A 20,444-nucleotide genomic window follows, 5' to 3' on the forward strand; every position below is an offset into this window, starting at 1 on the left:
AGTTTTAAAAAGTATACTAATAGCACACAAATATACTAATAGCACATTTTTTTGTAAGGGAGTGTTCATTTAATTTAATGAAATGGGGTCCTCCTTACAACAAACCTGACAGAACGTTCTGACCAGTATCAACCCAGCAGGGGATTCAGTGAAGTCATGTTAGGTCACCATGAAGGCAAGCAGACAAGGCAGATGGTCAGTGGCAGACTACGCAATTGAGTTTTACACAATCGCTACCACCAGTGAATAGAACCAAGTGCTTCCTGGAGGGTATGGCAGAGGTTAGTCTCAGCTTCAGACGTCATGACAACGGACCGTTGGCTGAACGTCTGATGCATATGGCACACAAAATTGGAAACACCTCAGGAGTTTCGAAAGTCGTCATCGGATTGGTTGAATTATATAGGATTTCCGGGGCGATTTAAAGTTCGCAGCACAGAATCTTTAAAATATGTCCAAGAGTCTTACACACCTGTCTGCTACTGTGGTGACATTTTCACGCCCCTAAACATGATACGGCACAAAATTAGATGTGATCTGAAGGTCTGGCTACACGAGACTAGGCAGAGGGTAACAAAAATAATATTTAAGCCATAGACCGCCCCACGAGTTTTGATGATGATTTGGTCTCCTGGACCATCAATTTGACCTTCGATGGTGAGCCCGGGTAGGTCTCAGGCAGAACCACTGGAAATTACCTCTGTTCCCCTAGTGATGGAAGGACCACCTAATCCTGAGCCCATGCAAGTGGGCAGATTGCAGCTCCCCTTGGAGGAGAAACCGTAAAAGTTGTTCAAAAGGTTGTTCTGCATCTTTACTGCGGTGGACAGGGCCACACTAGTTTGCATGGTAATTGTCCAGCAGGTCAGTTGTTCATTCCTGGGTAGGTCAACTCTGTGGTCTTCAAGTGGGAACACATTCCTCCAAACTCATCTGCCATCTGGGAGTGAAGAGGTCTCTGGCCGCTTTTGGTGTCTGTCTGGCCATGGCAGATGATGTCCTTAAGTTTGTGTACGCATGCTCAGTTTGTGTTCAAAACAAGTTTGTCACCAGTCTCCCTCCAACCAGCAGGAATACTATTATTCCCACATTTTGAAACATCTCTCCAAATCGATCCACTTCATTCCTGTTCCCAAATTCCTGTTTGCCAGGGAGACGGCATGGGTAGTTGTAGACCACATCTTTGGGATTCATGGTATTCCGGAGAATGTGGTTTCTGACAAGGAACCCCAGTTTGTCTCTCACTTTTGGAGGGGGTTCTGTTTGCAGACTGGCACTACTGCTACTATTTCATCAGTATTCAAACCACAGACCAACGGCCAGACCAACCATCCGAACCAGGATTTCAAATGATGTCTGGTCTCCCACCCATCTTCTTGGAGTCAGCAGTTGGTGTGGGTGGAATAGGCCAGTATTCCATAGATCTGTAGCACCGAGCCCAAAATCATGCCGTGTCCACCGTCGGGCCAGAAGCTCTGCAGCGCTTCACTAAATCTCTAATCAGATCGCAAAGAGAAGTTCACGTTCAAGTTCAGCAATCACGTGCTGATGTCTGAAAGCTAAAATTATTTTTAAAGTCTTTAATGCTGGCGTTATAGCGGTTACCTATATGAAATGATCCGTGGCGCAGATGCTCTTCAGACGCGGAGAAACTCCGCCTTTGTTCATAGCCACTCCTCAACCCTGAGCTGACCCGCTTTGACCCAAGGATTTCGGCGGGCCAAAAAACCCCGGCCATTGGCCCCAAGGAATCCTCGACGAGGCACGATCAAGCCCTGAAAGTGACAATGGAAACACGACTGGCGCTGGCACACACTAGCATGCACGCTTTTGGCCCGACAGTGGAAACACAGCTAATAACTCCCTGCTGGTGTCATAGACCAGGTTGTCCATGTTGTGCTGTATTGGCTTTCAACTCCATTTCCTTCCCAGAGTACTAAAGCTGCTGTTCCTTCGGTCCAGGTGTTCATCCAATGCTGCTGCTGAAGGAGGACCAGAGAGAAAGTGATAAGGAAAGGGGAACGCATGGAAAAATAAGGCTGACTGACATCGATTGTGGTGCCCTATTACATCTGTGGGAAAAGGGTGTGGATCTCCACCAAAGATCTGCCATTTTGAGTTCCTACTCGGGCGTTGTGATCAGTATGTGGGCAGCGCAGCTTTGACCATCTTTCCCCCTGCCCCCAATGATAGAGGACTTACCACCATTTATCAATAGGAGGACTTTTTGATTCCAGATGGCATGGATAGGGATTGCAGTATATGGTTGACTAGGAGGGGTCCCGTCCAAAATAGAGATCTAGACCATGTGCTCATTGAAGATTTCCACTGCCAGCTGTCTGCTCTGCCCTAGGGTGTGCAAGGTGGAGCCTCTTTACTCTACTTTTCTTTGTTTTCCTAAATCACTTCAATACCAGAGTGTTTGTGAAACTCACCTTTGCTCCTGCCTATCCTGTCAGTCTCATTTCCTGTTGGCATGGTCTGTTCTCATGCTGTATCTCTGTCCACTTCACTGGATTGATCCCATTTATCAGCCTGTTCATCGTGGTCTTAACTTGCGCTTTGTCTTGATGATCTTCATCTGTGATCTAACCTCTTGCTACCATGGACTGATCTATGGTACCAAAGTCTGCCTGACTTTGACTTTGTCTCTGAATCACCCCTTGTACTTTTGCTGGATTGGATTGATCTCTCGGTGCTGACCTTCGCCTGACTACCCATTCATCCTCTGCCCTATACTGTCTTGAGCTGGCTAGGGACTTGGCAACCAACTGGAATTTTGTTGTTCCTCTGCTCTTAACCCTCTAAGCGCCAAAGTCGCAAAATTACGACAAGACATCATACTTCATGAAATAGACTGTAGTTCCTAATATGGTGTAATATCTAATTTGTATTCCCTACCACTAGATGGCAGACATGTAGTACTTCGATTCTAAACCAAAAGTGTTGGAGGAAATAGCAGAGCAAGTGAGCTATCGTGTCATTGATGCAGAAGCAGTTCAGTTCATAGCGTGTGAGTAAATTGTGAGATTTGTGAGAGAAAATCGCCAAATGGCTAATAAAAAGTTGTACCGTGAGGATGTGTTGCAAATGTTATTCGCCGATTCTGACTTTGAAGGGGAATATTTGCCTTTTGGAAATGACGATTGGTCGTCTAATGATCGCGCATCTCCCGGAACATCTTTGCAGCGCAATGGTGCCGCTGTGCAAGGCGAGAGTGTTCACGAAGCACAAACAAATGATCATTTGGACCCTTTGCCCAACGGGGATGGGTGCCATTCTGTACATGTTAAGATAAGGGAAAAAGTATGAAACAGATCAACAGAATTAGCTGAAGCTGAAACTGAAACTGAAATAGCTAAAACCATGTACAGGCCTTTAAAGAGCTTAGAGGACATTATAGCATCAGTCTATATGGAATCTGTCCCCCACTGACTCACTGAAGAGCAAACCATCCAATAAATAGACCAGATTAAAACTTGGGATAGTTGTCAGTCTTGTCCACAATTAGGAGCTGGGAACACACAGGACACAATAGCATCATTCTTTCTTGATTTTAGTGTGAGAGAAAGAAGGGGAAAAATCCCTTGATAATAACTTGATTCTTTTGAGAGAGCTCAGGAGCCAGCTTAGTTCTCTTGGGGACAATAAGGGCAAAAATTCTCTGTGGTGACAGGACTGCATCAATGATCAGCCCCTGAAGCAGATTATAGGCCAACGTGAATAGAGCCCACCAATACTAGCGGCTAACAGAGGACCCCTGATAACTCATTCTTCCTCTCACAATGTCCCTGCCAGAAGCTAGGTCTTAGTATCGCCTAACTCCACTATCCAAAAAATATTGACATACACGGCCCCCTCATGAGCGGATACAGGGTAATACTTTTTCAAGCACTAGCCATCATATTATTGCTTGTCAAAAAACCTCCTTACCTGAAAGAGAGTATATATGTAGATGATAAAAAAGTTATAATATTTATAAATCCATCAGAAGACCTTCCCTTGTCTGAATATGCCCACTTCCCGACTATGTAGTAGACAAAAAACAATATGTGAAGGAGAGGAGTCGTCAATGGCAGGAAACAACATAATTGACATTGTAGTTACTGACAGATGTGGTATGTTCATTCATATATATATGGCTAAAATGCAGACAGACAGCGATCTAAAAGATATGTTCAGATTGGAAAGCTAGCATATTGATTATTGCATACTGCACAGTATATAATGTGAATGGTATTTTTTTTTTAAATAGTTTCTTAATTTAGTGATGTTAGCTACGTGTCCACAATGGGTGTAAAAATTTGTGTAGCCTAAAAGTGGACAACTCGGATTAAAATTATTTACTTGTTTTCTTGCCATGCTGTAGAATGGACCGAAATTATATTATTTCTCTCACAAAATTATGGAAAAATCCATTTCTAATGGGGAAAAATGGATGTGCAAAAATGAAGAAAAACTGACTGTTCAAATAGCAACAATTACATTACAGTTTTTTCCAATTGTTAACATATTGCTTGCTGAATCTTTGGCCCATTGTCCCAAAACTCTAAACACGAAACCACAAAATCTTTTCAAAAACTTTTTTTGCACCACAATGACTCAAACTGGTGTCGTATATATACCTACCCAAATATACATGAACCCACAAATGCAATACTGTAACAAAAATGGCATTTACAATATTTCTAAAATGCAGTATTTTTAATATTTGTGATGTATGTAACACTTTCCATATCCAACAGAAATAAACTAGGAAAAACATTTAGCAAGATAAAGAAATTTGGAAATTTCTTAAGAAGATTTATGTGTTTTCAGCCCTAGATCCCATCTACCATCAGACAGAGAGGCACCAGAGCCAGAATCTGATTCACAAATTAGCCAGAATCTACAGTAGCCGAGCACCTCAGCCTCAGGCTGAAGGAAATTGTCTGCTTTCACAGAGCAGAAACCCACCTAACAAGCTTGTCACCAAGGTGAGAGCAACCTAGTTAGCAGGTAATTGCCTGAAGAAGACTTGTCAGCTCCACTGCGGGAGACTTCACTCAACGAGTGTGAGAATTTTGACACAGTTGAAGTGGTACCTCCCAATAACCATATAAATAGAAGACAATGGACCTAATTGCAATCAGTGTCCTCCAGCTCTACTGTCTTTATGTTCCTACACTTCGCTCACTGTTGTTCTAATGGCCTGATGTTCAGCAGACTTTTACAACAGCATATCAATGCATCTGAATGCAGGGCCTCTCGTATGCATCTAAGGTCCAACACAAGTTGATGGATAAATGCCTTCTTGGGTGAATGTTAAGAAGTAAAGTTAGGTGGAGCTGCACAAAAGTCACACCTCTGCTCAAACAGTTCTCGTTTCACACATGACAAGTCTTTTGATGTCTGAGCTATTTGCAGCTAAATTACTTTGCTGTTAAAAGGGTAAGAGATTTTCAGCTAGACACTGAAAGGACAACAAAATGTGGAGTAGGTGCTGGTGATATTTGAGAGGTCAGTAATGCGGTACAATAAAAAGGAGTAAAGTTTAGCACCTGGCAAGTAACTTCATCATATCCTTACTACAAAAACAAACTGATAAGTAACATAGAAATGGTAAGCAATATCTCTATATGTTATGTCTGCTTGTTGCTGAATCTAAGTATTTACAGTAGGTTCCTTGGTTCTGAACGGATTCTTTCCGTAATATTGATGAATGGGTGGCGGAGCAGAAACGAAACCTGCTGCTCTCCATATTAATTTCCATTGTCACCTTTCACATTCATAAGTAAATTGCGTGAGCTTATTTCTCAATATTAGAGTGAAGGATCAGAAAAGGCCCATACATACACCTGCCCATAGACCCTCTCCTCAAACAAATCATATTATGTGTCAGATCTAGTGCACGGATTAGTTGCAATAATGGAGCATTTTTTAAACTAAGATGTGATGTTTGGGGTTTAGTATGCTGGTGTTATGGAAGGTTTCAGGTAGCTTTTCTGGAGCGCTAGATAAATGACTATGAACAGTATGTAATGTGTATGTTGGGACGTGACACACAGTTGTTCTTGTAACGTCATGTTTTGACTGCCTGCTGCATTTGGATTCACCCAAAAGAAACCTGAGCTTAAAACCTTTGAATGTATCATTAAAGGGCTCTGTTTTTTTTTGTTTTTTTTTGGTGTGTTGTTGTTGTAGTTCTTGTTGTGGCCACTACGCATAGCATGTATGAAAATTGTGTGTTTTTATAAAACTATCATTACAGTCAGCTCCTGCTCAATTCTTGTCACAACTACACTTAGTTTAAACCATAATGCTAAAAGCAGTTATTTGTATGGACCAGGGGGAAAGTATTAATAATTAAAAATTATTAATATTAAAAATTGTGTTTAATAAAACAAATTAGTTTAACTTTGATGAGCATTTAGAACTTTCTATTTCTTTTAAGTTCACAAAACTGACACATTTTAAACAACCAGAATTGTTTTACTGTTTTGATTTGAATTACTTTTGTCTCTTTAAATTTACATGAAATTAAATTTTGTAAGTTTTCTTTATGATGATCACAGCCATGGATGTGTATAGATTTGAGAAGGTCCATCGCAATAACCCGTAGCTCTTGACTGGTTATCTGGTGAAGCTAAACAGGGTTGAGCTTGTTCAATACCTGCATGGGAGACCTTCTGGGAAAGTTAAGGTAGCTGCTGGAAGAGGTGTTACTCTGTATCAGTAAATAAAGAGGTCTCATTGGAGTACCACAGGGCTCAGTACTAGGACTGTTTGCTTTTCACTCTGTATATGCCTTGGAACACATCATTAAGAAACATAGAGTTAGTTTTCACTTCTACGCTGACAATACTCAGCTCTATATTTCTATGCAAACCAACCAAACATACCAATTCACAAAAATAACGGAATGCATAGTTGATATGAAAAATTGGATGACTAGTAACTTGATGACTCAAGCTGAATAATGACATTGCTGCCTTCTGTAGAACTGCTTGAAAATAGATAAACATTAAACTCTTATTAAACTGAACTGAACCAACACTGAACTGACTTTAGCAGAATAATTTAGCTGAATAATTACACATTTACTTTGAATAATTAGAGCTGCTTACAGCAGAATTTAAATTGAACTCAAGTCATAAGTTAGCAGAGCTTTAGATTTTGATTTTGTTCTATACAAGCATGTTAATTGTAGTGAAATATTGACTAAGCTAACTCACACAATTTAACTGCAGTTGCAAAGGATGCAACTGTTGATTAGTTATTGATGAGTTGCTCCAACTGCTAAAAAATGAGCCTCCAAAAATTAAATCCACTTGCCAAAGACAATGGCAATATATATTTGCCACTGTCTTTGGCAAGTGGATTTAATTTATTACAGAATTGTCCTGAAGACTAAACTATCCCTTAAAGCTGATATACAGTGTGTGTGTGTGTGTGTGTGTGTGTGTGTGTGTGTGTATATATATATAAAATATGTGTATATATACAGTATATATAATTGTTTATATATATATACAGTTTAGTCTTCAGGACAATTGTGTAATTAATTTGGGATATGGAAAATTTATTAATATTTATCATAAAAGTTATATGAAGATATTTTACTCCTTTTACTTTGCATACAATTGGTTAATATGCGGCAATATAATGACTGATATACTGATAAGTTTTTTATTTATTTATTTTTTATCTTTAGCTGATTTTTCACTACTTAGCACTCTGTCTATTTGTGGATGATGCATTATAAGGGTCAAATTTGATGGATTTGAATTGGTTTACATGTAAATGATAGTGACGGGAAGAAAACTCATTCCCTTTTTCAGCACAGATCCATTGTGTGAACCCACCCTGCAGTGAAGTGTGCTTATATCAGCGTAAGTATATCAATGACAAGGTGACTAGAGGGGGTAGAGGAGAGGGGTTATCATTAGTGAAGCCCTCTGCTGCTGTTCACGACTAGTTCCAGTAATTACTTCACAAAGGGTGGTTTTCGCCATCCCACTGTTTTTCCCACACAGGGCAGGCACAGAATTCCAAGTGGCCTCAGACTTGCAATCTCCTTGCTTTAACCCAGGCAAATTGCTAAGCTTGGCCATTCTTCAGGCACTGTAATTGCATTTTAGTGCTGTTTTTATTGGTGCCGGCTTGCCCAGCCCCCAGTCTGACCACTCAACACTAAGAATGCCATTGAATGCAGGGTAAATAGGGAGTAAATAATTTGTTTATTGGGAGGTTCAAATTAGGGGTTAATTAAGGATTTAGAATTGTCTATATTAAATCTGACAGCATTAGGTTACATCCACAAAAGTAGTTTTCACAGGTTAAGTATAGCAAAAAACTTAAGTTAACAATTGCAATTCTCAGTGTTTCTCAGTAAAACTACAAAAACTTTTCTTTCTTTTTTTTACCATTTTTAATGATTTTTAGAGGTTTATTCAAATGTGAATACTTAAGTTCATCTCATTAAAATACTCAAAGAGATCTAATTTTGTTCTTGGCACCATTGAGCAGTTCTTCTTTCTTGAGTGTCCCTGCTTCTAATTCTACGGTACAGATGCATTCCAGAGCTGGACAACTGAGCAAGTGCTGTTTGCGTTGAATTGAAATAACAGCAGAAAACTGAAATGGCCACAGGATTAAGGGATCTGAACAGGATAAAAGGATAAAAGATTCTTGGTGTTATCCATTTTAGCTTAAAAAATGGAGAGTCTTAACCAGGATTTTGGACCTCACAATGCTTAGAGTCTTTATAGAACATGGTTGTGCAATTTGTAATGATCTACATTTGACATTTTTGTATTCTATTATGTCATTGAGTAAACGGATTAGAAGAATGACCAGGTTTTGAGTGCTCAGAGTCAAAGCTTCTCTGGTGGAGGTGTTATAGCTGGAATGTAATAACTAAGTCAAAAAGTTTAACTCCGTCAATATAATTTTTATATAATTGCACACTGTGTGGAAGTAACAGTGGTCAAATTAATTTAATTCCACAGATTAGAAGAGCACAGATCAAAGTGCATCCTGCTGTGGATCTGGATTTTTGGAGAAGCAGTTTTGAAAGTGTTGTCAGGCAACTGCCCAGCTAACAGTGAACATTCCCACAACTTTCACAAACGTTTTCTGAATGTCCTCATTGTTGTTTTTACTTGTTCTTATAATGTTGAGAGAAAACATTCTGAAGTCAACATTCTCAGAACGTCCTTATGATGTTATTTGTTCTTGAAAAAAACTTAATAAATGTTCAAATAACATGATATGTGTGAAATGAAGTTGCACGTAAGAAACGTTTTAGTATACTTTAAATATACTAATCATTACAAGAAAATTCTTAGAAAATTCAAATCAAACGTTCAAATAACGTTAGATTTTGGGTAAAAAATAAAATGAATAGAACGTTGTCAGAAATGTTTAATAACCTTTAAATAACTTTATAATCACAACAAGAAAACTGGACATTTTAATGTAATGGTCTAGTTAGTTGTCATGGTTATTGATTTGAGTTCTTCATTATGTTCAGGTGTGTCTTGTTAATTATCCTCTTTTGGTCTGTGTATTTAAGTTCCTGTCTGTTCAGTGTAAGTGGGTCAGGTATCGTTAACGTCAATGTATACGTGTGTCACCAGCCTTTCTTGTGTGGAGATACCTTGTGTGGATTAAATTAAAGACTGTTTATCATCTTTTTCATCTTTGTACGTGTTCATCTACACCGTTTTGTGACAGAATACCTGACCAATACGAAGACTATGAATATTGCATCCATTAACGTTGCCCCAAGGAGGGGCAACACTCTGTTAAGTGGAGGGACTGTTTTTATTTTTCAAAATGCCCGTAATCTGGAGGACAAAATTATTAGAACACAAGTATTTTCACCAGCTAAAAATGGTTTTAAGTCAGTTATTTCCATCTTTTGCTGTAGTGTATCAATTGGAAATATCAGTTTACATTTCCAAACATTCATTTTGCCATTAATTGTAATAATCCAGTGAGATTTTTAAGGCAACGTCTCCAAGATGCTTCAAGAAACCTACCTGCAAAGCTACTGTACTGTTAAAAGTTGTAGGCACTTATGTAAAAATGCTGTAAAATGAGGATGCTGTCAAAAATGTCATAAATAGATTTTCTTTATCAACTTCTATTAACTAATTTAAATCAACATTTAGTGTGACCATCCTTTGCATTTAAAGCAGCTTTTGCCCTAGGTGCGCATAGTTTTTCATATAGCTTTGCATGTATGACTCTTGAAGCATCTTGGAGACGTTGCCACAGTTCTTCTGGATTGAGTCTGTCTCAGTTTGTTCTGTTTCTTCATGTCATTCCAGACAGACTGGATGATGGTCAGATCAGATCTCTGTGTGGAGCACTGGCTGTTTCAGACTCCTTGTGCAAACATAAATCTGGATTATTACAATAAATGGCAAAATGAATGTTTGGAAATGTAAACTGATATTTCCTACTGACACACTACAGCAAAAGATAAAAAATAACTGACTTAAAACCATTTTTTTAGCTGCTGAAAATACTAGTGTTCTAATAATTTTGGCCACCACTGTATGTGGAGGAGTTTCTCGATACTAGCCACCATGCAAGCTGCGATGACATCTGCTTGATGGAGGGATTTTGGTGTGGTCTGAATGATGACATTCGCTTCGTCATGCCCAGGGGAGATCCGTATTGGACCCTGAAAGATTACATCAGTGGACGAAGCAAATGTCGACTGCACCATCAACGCCACACCTCGCAGACGTCGCACAGCCAGACCCAGAGCCCAGCCAAGCATCATCTTGCTGCATGGAGCATCAGCCAGAGCCCGCTGCGACCGACAAGTCATCACTAAGAGGAGCGACAGAGCTGAGGATCGCCCCGGCGCCAGAGCCTCATACAATGTCTGACCAGGTGCGTGAGCCGGCAACAAAACCCACCGTGGAGGATTACACAACCATGGAGGTCATTCCCCTGCCGTGCTTCCTGTGCTGGGAGTCGCAATTTAGTGTGTGTGGCCTGTATACGCCATCCCTGAAACCCCTGACTGTCATGATTTCCCACCCAGCCTGCCCTCTCCCACCTCCTCTTCTATGTCCTCTGTCATCCTCTGCCCTGCTGCCACTGCATCCTGCCAGTCCCTCAGCTTATCCTCAGTCTTCCATCTGTAGACTGGAGTCGCTGCGTCCTTGTCAGTCTCCAGCTCAAACGAGGTCGGAAGATCCTCAGTCTCTGCCTCCAACCTCCGAGACCTGGACTCCGCCTTGGCCTGTCGACCTTGGCTCCACCATGGCTCTTAGCTCCCTTGTCTCCACCATGGCCCATCAGTCCACCAGCTCCGCTGGGCTCCCTCATCCCTCCGGCTCCGCCTTGGTCAGTCGTCAACCTGCCCTTGCCTTGGGACTATACTCCACGGGCTTCGCCTCGTCCCTCTTTCCCTCTGGCTCTGGCTCTAGCTCCGGCTCCACCTTGGTCCTCTGTCGCTCTGGCTCCACCGCGGCCTTCCGGATCCCCGCCTGCGCCTCAGTCGCCTGAGCCATCTGCTCCGCCTTGGCCCTCCGGATCGTCTGCGTCACCCCGGCTCATCGGCTCTCCGTCTCCGCCCTGGGCTCCCTTACCACTGGCTCCGCCTTCATCAGTCGGCCCCCTGGGGTGATCTATCACACCATGTCACTGTTTGGACTTTGTTTTCAGTTTGCTCTGTTTTGCCCCGTCTAGTTAGTTGTCATGGTTATTGATATGAGTTCTTCATTATGTTCAGGTGTGTCTTGTTAATTATCCTCTTTTGGTCTGTGTATTAAAGTTCCTGTCTGTTCAGTGTAAGTGGGTCAGGTATCGTTAACGTCAATGTATACGTGTGTCACCAGCCTTTCTTGTGTGGAGATACCTTGTGTGGATTAAATTAAAGACTGTTTATCATCTTCTTGCGTATTCATCTACACCATTTTGTTGTAAGGATTGATGTAACCTTTAAATAATCTTATAGTCCACAGTGTCAGACACTGTGATGATCGTAAATGCAATAATTAGTGAAATAGAGTAAAAACGACCATATTGACAATATTGTGTATAAAATTTACATCACTTAATATTAAATTGAACATAACATTAATGTTTTTATTTATTTATTATCATTGTAGTAAGTATATAATAGTGATCTTTAAAAGAGGACAAATGAGTGTCCAGCTCAAATTTGCACTAGTAGGCGGACACGATATTTCAAAACCAAAAATTCAAAAATGATTTTATTTTGGCATCTCACGCATTTGGTGTCCACTATTTTTGACTAAAGTAATATTACAGCAACTGAAGATTTATGTTTGGCAATTTTAACTAAAACCACCGTTGTGTTTTTGTTTATGTTTGGAAGACTAATTTGTAGAGTGCAATCTTGAAGGGTTGCCATTTCCACTTATTGTAAGCATCGCTTATTAATTAAGCGCCTTTTAGCTTGTTGTTTGGGTTCTGCTCATATTTATGGAGTTAATATGGTAGGCAGGTACAGAATGGAATATTTTGGTATGTGACTTATTTCCAAGATAACGCATTTGGATTTAAGTTTATTATAGGCTTTTTATTATTTTCCGTTTTTTATAGCAAGATCTGGCAACACTGAGTCAAGACCCACCTCCTTCCCTGTGATTTCTCTGATACACGTTTAAATACATCATTGTTGTCACTACCTGATTTTTCAGTAGCTTTTATAACATCAGCAGTGGGAAAACCTTAAGACCAACCTCCGTACGAGAGGAGGACAAGTTAAAACTGAGGATTAACACTGGGTTACTGTGCGCAAAGACCCAATTTCAAATCAGTTACGGCATGCATAAAAATTCCTGTGAAGCTCCAAACAATTTTACTGCACTCAAACATCACGGACGGTGCATATTGTACAGATGTGCTTGTAGAAGACTTTCAAACACAGCCTTGACTAACATTCCACCCCACAGATCAAACACGTACACACATATAGATAAAGTCTCTCAAGTGGCCTTTCATGCTGCAAACATCCCTTGTAATTATGAAGCTCAGTTGCTCAGCTCTGCTTGGCTGTAATTTGTGCGGTAATCAGTGTAACCCACCTCTCGCTCGCAATGGCCTGACACCTTTGACCCCACACACAGTGTCAAACAGCCTGTCAGTGGGGCTTAATAAAGCAAAATGACAAGTCTCCATAGACGTTACCACACCGCCATGTCAGACGGCAATGAGTGGTTGTTGCCGCCTGCCAGGTACTGAGGTATTTTATTTAGCCCTGAGGAGGACAGGTGTGCTCTGCAACAGCACGAGGGAGGGAATGCCAAAGGACTTCGAGTTGGAAGCCGCTACAGGTGTTGGCACACAGACAAGACACTGCGTTAACATAAAAATGAATTGTTCCATTATCAAGGAGTATTTTCCTGCGTCCTCATTTATTTACACTGTCTTTTGATTCCGATAAAAAACAACAGGAGGCTCTAAGTCTCTTTGTGACACGGGTGAAATGCTGACAACCGCATTACTGCGTTCTAAAGTGTCAAAAGTGATTCATACTTCACAATCAATGCCACAAATGCAGGATTAAATATAATTAAAGAAATTATGCCCATCAAGGAGAAAAGCCTGTCTATGGGGATTTGATCGTATCAAAAGAGACACTGGTGTGATGTTAAATACAGTGAGGAGACACGCCTGGACCACCTTAGAGCGATGAGACGCTTTGAGAGCTTCTTTAGATGGTTAAACTCCCTTTAACCCCATTAGGGGAATTCGGCTGCCGTCTCTTAGCCTTCATCCCAAGAGGACGAAAACCTGTGAGGCAAGCATGGCTTACGGATCAAAATGACAAGCGCAATTGTCTTTGGTCTCAGGTTTGCTTTGACAAGCTAAACATTTCACAAAGCAGGCCAAACAAGGTGGCACTAACAGCTATGTCGTACCTATGCTGCTTTTACAATGTATGTTGTGCATTGAAGGGATAGGTCAATCCAAAATAAAAATTCTGTCAACACGCAACTCTCTCAAGTCGTTGCAAACTGGTATGACTTTTTCTTCTGTGGAACACAAAAGAATGGTGGTTGCCATTCACGCTTAAAAATAAAGGTTCCTAAAGGGGGTTTTCAAAGTGGTGCAACAAAATAGTAATTGTTTGTTCCCCAAAAACCTTTCAGTGAACAGTTTTTAAAAGAACCGTTTTTTTCTTAGTGTGAAAAACATTTAAAATTTTTCCATTTTAAAGAACCTTCTCTGCATCTGAAAGGTTCTATGGATTTTTAAGCTTCTTTGTGGAACCATCAGTGCCAATAAATAATCTTTCATTTTAAGAGTGTTGATTTCCATTGTATGGACAAAAATCAATGAGACATTTCTCAAAATATCTTCCAAGAATGCCATACAGGTTTGGAATGAAACAAGGGTGAGAAGTTTCATTTTGGTGTGAATCCCTTTAAAATCGGGTTAAAATCGGCAAATAAACCAGACATCATGACGATTTCCAAAAGACTATAGCTATGCAAGACTAAAGGACCTTGGTGGAAAGTAAACCACGGGTTTCATTTGTTCAGGGGCTACTCTATAACAAAGAAATATCACAACATTCAATAAACGTCCCCCACAAGCCTTACTTCCTCCTTATTACCTCAACCTGACTGCATGGGCCAAGTGGCTGAACACCAGATAGGTGTCATGGAAATGCAGGTGGTGATGTGTTAATGCATTAACGGTTGTGTTAATAAAAGGCTGAACTCTTTTTGTGAAGAAATAATATTTTGAGTATGCATCAAAAGATAGGAAAGCTTTGGGATGTACACTCTTAATTGCGTCTTTAATGGACCGCTCTGTCGTTTAGTTACGTGCATCCCGTCACAGTTTAAACTGCACTGTCAATCATCTTGTCACAGTTAACATCCTCTACATTTCATTTAGTTTCCTACTGTATTGGAGAGAAATTAAGCAGCATTCTAATCTGCCAGCCGCAGAACATTCATGCCGTGAACTCTCTTCATGTATTTGCATAATGATGCATATTAAAGTTAATGACCAAATGTTCACAATGTTGGTGCAGATAAAACAAATTATGTGGATAACATTTGATAAATATTATTTAATCAAGTTGGATATTGATTATCAATCGCTCAAACCCTTTTGATCTAAAACTCTCTACTTAACGAATTGGGCCACAGTGAATTCTTATGTATTATTATTATTATTTATTTTTTTATTTTTTCAAATTATTCCTAGTGAGACTTTTTATGGGCCCTTGTACTTCTTTAAGCCTTGTGCTCCAACCATGATTCAGTATTCAGACCAAAAGAGTAGGTTTCGAGCTGTCGTTGAAATTCAGCTCGATGACAGAGAGAATTATTGCGAAGGCTGCGCACGTTTCTTGACGTGACTGCGGAAGTGGTGCAAAATGCGATGTAAATCCCCTTAACGACCTTTCAGGCTATCAGTAATCAGCACACAAAGCTGATTGGCAGCCGACACTGAGAGGCGCATTTATTCGTGCTGTACCCAGCCCCTCTCGACGGTGACCCCTACTGTGCGAGGCGTGGGGTAGAGTGCCCAACGACTCCTGCTGCCAACACAGCGAGCCAGCGAGGGAAGGGGAGGCGTGGTCGAAACGTTGTTTGTTTCCTAACCTGGACGTCTTTAGGTCCTTTTATAGAACGATCTCTCGGGAGAACAGAGGGGTGCTTCCATGTCTGTCAGCCTTTGTCAAAAAGCAACACGCTAACTCGCTTCCCATTATGCGATTAAGCAAGTTTCGTTGTTCCTGTCCTTGGTCAGTTCTTTACAATGAGAACAAATGGCGATGCACTTTTGCTATTGTCAGCATTCACGTTATTATGATGACAGACACGCCTAGCGCACCAGGCGGCGAGTTGCTTCTCCAAACTCTCAATTGACAAAGCCAGCACAGCACGGCTCGCATTTGACACCCCAAACGCATCTCAATGCATACACATTCTCCCACAATCCCCTTGAAAAACACACTGTTCTCACACTGTGCAATATTCTGCTCTCCAGGCCCCGTCTCAGAGGGGAACGTGGTTGTACCCTACTGATCTGCAAGCCCCATTTCCTACTGAGAGGCCCGTTTTGTCCCTTGGCGGTCTTCCTCCATTGAAGCGGCGCTCCATGCTACCGATACACAAATCTAAGGGGATTATCTTCTTTTTGTGGTGAGTGACCCTATAAATAAAACCTGCAACACAGATTGATGAGCCTGTCCACAACTATTTGCTGTTCTACATATTTATCTTTTATCTTAAGTTATTGTTGCTCTCTAATACTAATGAATCTATTAAGATGAGTGGCAAATGTGGGTTGCAGAGTGTGCTAAGCAAAGAATAATTGATGATGGACAGACAAATTATTGAAAACTGCATTCAGTTATTCCACTTATATATTTCACTTACAACATTTTTCAGGAAAGTTATTAGTTTAACTACATTTCTCAATGACGATGTGGCAACATCAATATTATTAAAGTAATGAGTAATGTAACAGCAAAACGTCTAACCTAAACATGTTAAAGCATGAACTGACAAAGAAACGATGTGCATACTATACACCCAAAAAAATGTGACATTAGAATAAGCTGTGTGTTCCAATGCATAGTATGTTGAAAGTAGTATGCTTAAAATCCCCCGAATGGTCTACTATTTTGGGTAAATTTTCGAAGTGTGGATCCGTGCACAATCAAATGCCTGAGGCTTAGTTCACACTGCAGGCCTTAATGCTCAGTTCGAATTTTTTGCTGAAATCCGATTTTTTTGCACTGTTGTTCACATTGTCATTTAAATGCGACTGCCATCAGTCTCATGTGTGAACCGTATACGGCCCTGAAGTGACCCGCATGCGCAGAAGACGACGTGACGTCAGACGCAGTGCACTGTGTTTGCGGAAATAAAAATGGATGCTGCTCGTGTTAGCTCGAGTTCAGCGATTTTTAAGTTAATGTGCAATCAGAGCCTAAATAACGAAGTGATAAGAAGAATATTAAGAAGAAGCAGCGCATGATTTCCTCCAGCGCAGAATTGTGACGTCTGTCGCACTTCAATGACGTAAAAATCGCATGAAATGCGACATGGCCGTTCAGACAGAAGTCGCATTGCAAAACATCGGATATGTATCCGATTTAGGACCACATATGAAAGTGGACTGGGCCTGATTTGAAAAAAATCAGATTTGTGCTGTTCAGACTGTCATAAGAAAATCAGATATGGGTCACATTTGGGCAAAAAGTTGGATTTGGGCCACTTTAGCCTGCAGTGTGAACCTAGTCTAATATTGCCCATATTAACTTATCACGCTTTGGAGGCGAATTCAGTTCAGAGCTACAAGCACAAATAAAAGGAACTACAAGCATGGTGGATGTGCGTGAGACTGATGGTTAAGTCGAGATGTTTGCATGTTATCAGTGCTAGCCTATATTTCATCTGCAACAACATTTCCTAAAGGTTCAAATAGCACAATAGCAAAACAGATACGTTTGGCCACTCTTAAATGGATCATTATGTGAGGAACATGAGCAGAGTTCTCACCATGAAAGAACCACAACTGGTAGATAAACATGATACTTGTTTTCTCTCCAATACAGTAGGAAGAATTGTTTGAGTAGTGTAAATTATTTAAATAAAATGTGAAGTGTGTATATGGATGTGAAGTATGAGTATGTTAACTTTGTCACAGTCAGTTTGCGGCGACAGAATGTACATAACCATGCGCCATGTCAATTTTATGACATGGTAGTATGTCTCAAAGCTTGTCTGCTCTTCTGCTACACATTCAAAAGTATCTACATTTTCTTTTTTGAAAGAGGTAGGTATTACTTTTAGGGCATAGTATAAGTAAATGAACTAGGACACATCACATGTGAAACTAAACTAGGAACAGGTGAACAAAATCAGAAACCACGAAAACAATTCAAACAAGGAAAGAAATACAGGAAATGGAAACAGAGAAACAATAGACGCTAATAAGCATGGCAAAAAAAAAAAACTTAGTAAACACAGGAATTAAATATATATATATATATATATATATATATATATATATATAAATGTTACTGTACATTTCTGCCATATGGACATCAACTTGAGATAGTCACCACTGATAAGCTATTACTAAATATAATGTAGAAACTTAAATTTTCTGTAAAGCTGCTTTGCAACGATTTGCATCATGAAAAGCACTATAAAAAATACAGTATATATGTCAGATGGGATGACAACAGTATTTCATGTGTGCAAATATCTCTGTGTGTATGAGAGAGAGCATGAGTGGGAGTTTTTCATAAGCTATATTAAAAATATATCAGAAATAAAACAGCTGTTTGAAATAAGTGAAACAATTTGGCCTGGTGATATGGAATTGCAATGTGGTCAAGACCTGGAGCTTTTTTATATAGAGCTGTGCAATTATAGAAATTTATACAACTGTTAGTTCTGATCCTCAAATCTGATTGGCTATGTGGTGTTCTAAAAGTGCAGAGAGCAGTGAGACCCTCTCTTATTTTTTTTATCACTCAGCTTGTCTTTGTCTGTGCCAGTGTTATTTATAGTACCACTGAGATACTATTATAGTTTTTATTCATATGTTTTTATCAGTTTTGTATATATGTTTTCCATTTTCATTTTTTAATGTTAAAGTTTAAGTCATTTTTAGTAGTTTTTGTTTTCAGCAAGTTCATCACTCTAGTGGAAAGCAACTCTATTAGTTTAAAAACTCATGAGATCAAAAAAAATATTTCCTTCAGGAAGGACAGCAATTGAGTTTGTGTCTAAAATACGGTGTCTAAAAGTTATTCAATATTAATTTCTATTCTATGTTACTGTTGTATAAAAGCAATACCACACCAGTAACCATGCTGTTGTTCAGCCTGTGGCATTGTGCATATGGCTTATATCACTGTGAAACTGGTAAAATAATTAACAACTTAAAATGTCTGTCAGCTAATCAGAATCAAGCATTCAGCAGGGGATTTATATTTCATATTGGAAAAACTAACTAATACCTCAATTCTCCTGAGCTATCAAGAGCAACCTTGTCCTTTTCAATGCTGTATGGAGATTTTTTCCTCTTTTGTGATTATGAAATGATGATTGTTGACTATAAATGATAGTATTAAATAGATTAAACAGCTAACCACCATCTACTTCTATTTTTGTCTTTTTTTATGCTGTTGGTCCAATAAGTGACATGAAGACATGATTACTTTAACCTTATTCTGCCATTTTTAAAACTCTTTATTGTTTAATGTTTCAAGAATATGCCATATTTATTTTGATAACGAAGTGCCGACTTCTTTGTGGTTAGTACATGAGCTTCAACACACAATTATGTTGACATGCAAATATCTTACGCACTGTTTTCATAACAGTGAACTGAGTGAATCCGGTGGCTTTTGTTGTCTTTGTTGTTGAAGAAGCAGAATTTGACACAAAGCCATTCAGGTGTTTTGCTGGAAGTGAACCTTTCAGAATCGCTCTCTTCATCTGCTGATGTTGGGAGGGAGATGCAGCTCCTGTTGTCACAGATTCTAGATCTTTCCACTTCTCTTTCACCCTGAACAACAGTACTTTGTTGCTGTTGGATCTGGTTCATTTGATCTTTTTAAGTGCGTTTATTAATATGACTCCAGGATATTGACTTGGCGTCACTGTGCTGTCTGTTTTCGAGGCATCACAGAACTATGCTGCCTTTCACAAAGGTTTGTTGTGTCAAATTAACTGTTTTGCCACTGAAATCTTAGTCCAAATATAAGTTTGGAGTTTATACTGCTTTATATATTGTATTTATATATCCAGTACTGTATAGTTACAAATTGTTAAACGTGTATTGTAACTGTTAAGCATAGTCTAAATGTAATGAACTTGGAATCTGTGTGATTTGATTCAACATATGTTCACTATTAAGAATATTTTGCAAACATATTTTCTAACAAATTAGTATTGACTGTATTATAACACTCGGTGCATTATATCATTTTTTGTTCAACACTAATGATCAATTATTTACAATACCTGGTAGGCTTGTCATAGCTTAGTCAAATACAAGGAGTAGAATCCCTGCTTGATTGTACATTAAATAAATATTATAATGTGGAATGTAATGCAATGCATCTTGAAGAATAAAAATACATCATAATTTGGCATACATCAGTGATACTCACATACCTACATCTGTGTAAATAAAGTTGGCCCTCGCCATTTTTTTAAGGAACTAAATGTATATTTCTCACCTCTTTTAGATGTTATTGTTTTCTTTCTGAATCCTTCAGTTCTTGCTGTGATCTCGCTTTGCTGCCCCCTCTGGTGGACTGATTCACTTACTAACTCCTGCAAACAAAGAAATGCCATCATCATAAACAGATCTGAGAATTTGCCTAATCTAAGTTTTTTAAGAAAAACAGGCTTTTGAACAGGCTCCAAAAAAGTACCTGTTCAAAAATGTAAATAAATGTAAATGAGGGAGAAGTAGTT

At 39.5% G+C, this 20,444-nt stretch overlaps 1 protein-coding gene across 2 annotated transcripts in view; it reads right to left on the reverse strand.

Annotated features, from left to right (window-relative positions):
• The window catches only part of wnt9a (wingless-type MMTV integration site family, member 9A), a 112,435-nt gene that overhangs the window by 89,969 nt on the left and 2,022 nt on the right, over positions 1–20,444 (reverse strand). For both annotated transcript variants that reach the window (XR_009273703.1, XR_009273704.1), the window contains exon 3: positions 20,204–20,300. The gene's annotated coding sequence lies outside the window, so the exon portion shown is untranslated. The remainder of the gene's footprint in view (positions 1–20,203; positions 20,301–20,444) is intronic.

This window comes from Onychostoma macrolepis, chromosome 02, assembly GCF_012432095.1.
Source record: "Onychostoma macrolepis isolate SWU-2019 chromosome 02, ASM1243209v1, whole genome shotgun sequence".
NCBI lineage: Eukaryota > Metazoa > Chordata > Actinopteri > Cypriniformes > Cyprinidae > Onychostoma > Onychostoma macrolepis.